Genomic DNA, 4,612 nt, shown 5'->3' with positions numbered 1-4,612 from the left:
GACGGCGCCGTGTTTTGTTTAGCGTGTGAACGTGCCCTAAATTCACGCTGAGATTTTTTGTTTTGTTTTTGATGCGGAAACCACGCCAATAAACGGCTGAAAAAGCCTCCCATTGATTTCAGTGGGAGGCGGAGGAGTTTTTTTTCCACAAGCGCACAAAAATGCTTGGGGGGAAAAGAAGCCTCACGCCCTTTCTTCAGGCATTTCCATCTCTGACCTCCAATTGACATGTGAGGCAGAGAAAGGGTTTTTCACTGCATTTTTCGCCGCAAATAGAGTGCAGGCAGGTCAAAATCTGCCTCAAAGTTCTCGAAGAAATTTTAAGGCAGATTTTTACACCTCCAAAAAAACTCTGTGTGAACAGGACCTTACACCGGATGCACCATTCACAATATACTGACCCTTCCTGTTCTGTAGAGATCACCTCTCAGCAGTCATTATCATCACAGGCAGGATTACACTGACAGGTAACACCTATATACAGATAACAGAGGATCCACCATTCATAATAGACTGACCCTTCCTGTTCTGTAGGGATCACCTCTCAGCAGTCATTATCATCACAGGCAGGATTACACTGACAGGTAACACCTATATACAGATAGCACAGGATCCACCATTCATAATAGACTAATCCCTCCTGTTCTGTAGGGATCACCTCTCAGCAGTCATTATCATCACAGGCAGGATTACACTGACAGGTAACACCTATATACAGATAACACAGGATCCACCATTCATAATAGACTGACCCTTCCTGTTCTGTAGGGATCACCTCTCAGCAGTCATTATCATCACAGGCAGGATTACACTGACAGGTAACACCTATATACAGATAATACAGGATCCACCATTCATAATAGACTGACCCTTCCTGTTCTGTAGGGATCACTTCTCAGCAGTCATTATCATCACAGGCAGGATTACACTGACAGGTAACACCTATATACAGATAGCACAGGATCCACCATTCATAATAGACTAATCCCTCCTGTTCTGTAGGGATCACCTCTCAGCAGTCATTATCATCACAGGCAGGATTACACTGACAGGTAACACCTATATACAGATAACACAGGATCCACCATTCATAATAGACTGATCCTTCCTGTTCTGTAGGGATCACCTCTCAGCAGTCATTATCATCACAGGCAGGATTACACTGACAGGTAACACCTATATACAGATAATACAGGATCCACCATTCATAATAGACTGACCCTTCCTGTTCTGTAGAGATCACTTCTCAGCATCATCTCATTATCATCACAGGCAGGATTACACTGACAGGTAACACCTATATACAGATAACACAGGATCCACCATTCATAATAGACTGACCCTTCCTGTTCTGTAGAGATCACTTCTCAGCAGTCATTATCATCACAGGCAGGATTACACTGACAGGTAACACCTATATACAGATAACACAGGATCCACCATTCATAATAGACCGACCCTTCCTGTTCACTTCTGTAGTATAACACATGATGTGGCCGATGCTCTGATTGTGATTGCAGCTCTGGATGTGACTGGAGTATAAGGGTATGTTCACACGGCGGGGGTCCGTAACGGCTGAAATTACGGGGATGTTTCAGCCTGAAAACATCCCCGTAATTTCAGCCGTACCGGCATGTGCAGGCGCTTGAACGCCGCCTCAATTACGGCCGTAATTAGCGCTGCTATTCATTGGAGTCAATGAATAGCGGCTCCAATTACGGCCAAAGAAGTGACAGGTCACTTCTTCTACGCGGGCGTCAATTTACGCGCCGTCATTTGACAGCGGCGCGTAAATATACGCCTCGTGTGAACAGACAAACGTCTGCCCATTGCTTTCAATGGGCAGATGTTTGTCAGCGCTATTGAGGCGCTATTTTCGGGCGTAATTCGGGGCAAAAACGCCCGATTTACGTCCGTAAATAGGCCGTGTGAACATACCCTAAGAGCTGATGTATCTCATGACCAGTAGAACAGGGTATATACAGTTATATGGAGATTTATGCTGTGGGATGCAGATACCAGGGGAAGCTCCAGGTTCTTCTATAACGTCCTCTGAGCTTTATCCGTTCTCCTGCCGCTCACGATTAATCCTGTAATGCGTCGCTGCTGATCTATTGCAGTAATTTGTCCGCTTTAGTAGATGGAAGGCCTGACGAGTCGATCCTGCGCCATCCTTCATACTGGAGGCTTAAAGTCCACAATCCGTGTAATTATGATCACTTATCAGGTCATCGCCGGCACCGCTCCAGCATCTGCCGCCATACACGCGATTATCATAATACACACTGACCTCACCGTACCGTAACAACCGCTCCCCAGGACTAGAGCATTCTGGGACGTGTGGTTATATAAGATGAGTGTCTGGGGACATTGGGGCAGATTCCCGGGCGCGGGGCCTGATCGTCCCACCGTCACCCGCCTGTGATTAATATTCACCCGTGACTGACACTTCTAAAGTTACACGTTTAAAGATCTGCATGTTTTTTCTCTATTTTTTTGGCAGATTCAGAACCATCTGGAATCAGAAGAATGAGAAACCGAGAGTCACAGAAGAAGGAGAAGCATCTGCGACCGAGAAGAGGAATATTCCCTGTAATCAGTCTATCTATCTATCTATCTATCTATCTATCTATCTATCTATCTATCTATCTATCTATCTATCTATCTATCTATCTATCTATCCATCTATCCATCCATCTATCCATCTATCCATCTATCTATCCATCTATCTATCTATCCATCTATCTATCTATCTATCTATCTATCTATCTATCTATCTATCTATCTATCTATCTATCTATCTATCTATCTATCTATCTATCTATCTATCTCATATCTATCTATCTATCTATCTATCTATCTATCTATCTATCTATCTATCTATCTCATATCTATCTCATATCTATCTATCTATCTATCTATCTATCTATCTATCTATCTATCTATCTATCTATCTATCTATCTATCTATCTATCTATCTATCTCATATCTATCTATCTATCTATCTATCTATCTATCTATCTATCTATCTATCTATCTATCTATCTATCTATCTATCTATCTCATATCTATCTCATATCTATCTATCTATCTATCTATCTATCTATCTATCTATCTATCTATCTATCTCATATCTATCTCATATCTATCTCATATCTATCTATCTATCTATCTATCTATCTATCTATCTATCTATCTATCTATCTATCTATCTATCTATCTATCTATCTATCTATCTATCTATCTATCTATCTATCTATCTCATATCTATCTAGAATCCAAAAATCAGGCAGCACTCCAAGGTATAAGCAAGGTAGAAAAAGGTGCTTTATTGGTCCATATACACACGACGTTCCAGCTCAACACAGGAGACTTTATCAAGTGAAAAAGGAGCCATGCCTTAGGCCTCATTCACACGACCGTGGTTTTCACAGTTCCTTTCAGGAAAGCAAATATGAGCCGCAGAAACTCAGGACGTGTCTTATTACGGCCCGCAAATACGCTACGTCCATAGAGGTCAATGGACCCGTGGAGACTGCGGATACACCTCCGTGTGACATCCGTGATTTGTGACGGCAGGAAGTCCGCACGGATGGACTACGGATGACATTTCAACCGCAAAATAAGGACCACGGTCCAGGAATTTGCAGACCAGAAAAACACTCCAGTCGTGGACTTGAGCCTCACACCCAACGCTCTCATGTCCGCGCACTGGCCACGGGGGGGGCTTCCTGCCCAGCAGTACGATCAGGCCGTGCCCATCCCACCCCCCAGGTGAATCCTGACCCTGTCAAGACCTCATTGTTTTTATGTGTAAAATAGAACAAAGCAAAAACAAGACAAAAAAACAGCACAAAGTCCAGCGCTCGTGTGGATCGGCAATGTCTGCGAGGAGGAGGCCCCGGCCTGTATACAGCGCTGCAGGGAGTGGAGGAGGCCCCGGCCTGTATACAGCGCTGCAGGGAGTGGAGGAGGCCCCGGCCTGCATACAGCGCTGCAGGGAGAGGAGGAGGCCCGGCCTGTATACAGCGCTGCAGGGAGAGGAGGAGGCCCCGGCCTGTATACAGCGCTGCAGGGAGAGGAGCAGGCCCCGGCCTGTATACAGCGCTGCAGGGAGAGGAGGAGGCCCCGGCCTGTATACAGCGCTGCAGAGAGAGGAGGAGGCCCCGGCCTGTATACAGCGCTGCAGGGAGAGGAGGAGGCCCCGGCCTGTATACAGCGCTGCAGGGAGAGGAGGAGGCCCCGGCCTGTATACAGCGCTGCAGGGAGAGGAGGAGGCCCCGGCCTGTATACAGCGCTGCAGAGAGAGGAGGAGGCCCCGGCCTGTATACAGCGCTGCAGAGAGAGGAGGAGGCCCCGGCCTGTATACAGCGCTGCAGGGAGAGGAGGAGGCCCCGGCCTGTATACAGCGCTGCAGAGAGAGGAGGAGGCCCCGGCCTGTATACAGCGCTGCAGGGAGAGGAGGAGGCCCCGGCCTGTATACAGCACTGCAGGGAGAGGAGGAGGCCCCGGCCTGTATACAGCGCTGCAGAGAGAGGAGGAGGCCCCGGCCTGTATACAGCGCTGCAGGGAGAGGAGGAGGCCCCGGCCTGTATACAGCGCTGCAGGGAGA

Source organism: Rhinoderma darwinii, chromosome 9 (genome assembly GCF_050947455.1).
Source record: "Rhinoderma darwinii isolate aRhiDar2 chromosome 9, aRhiDar2.hap1, whole genome shotgun sequence".
NCBI lineage: Eukaryota > Metazoa > Chordata > Amphibia > Anura > Rhinodermatidae > Rhinoderma > Rhinoderma darwinii.
This window is presented reverse-complemented; position numbering follows the sequence as displayed.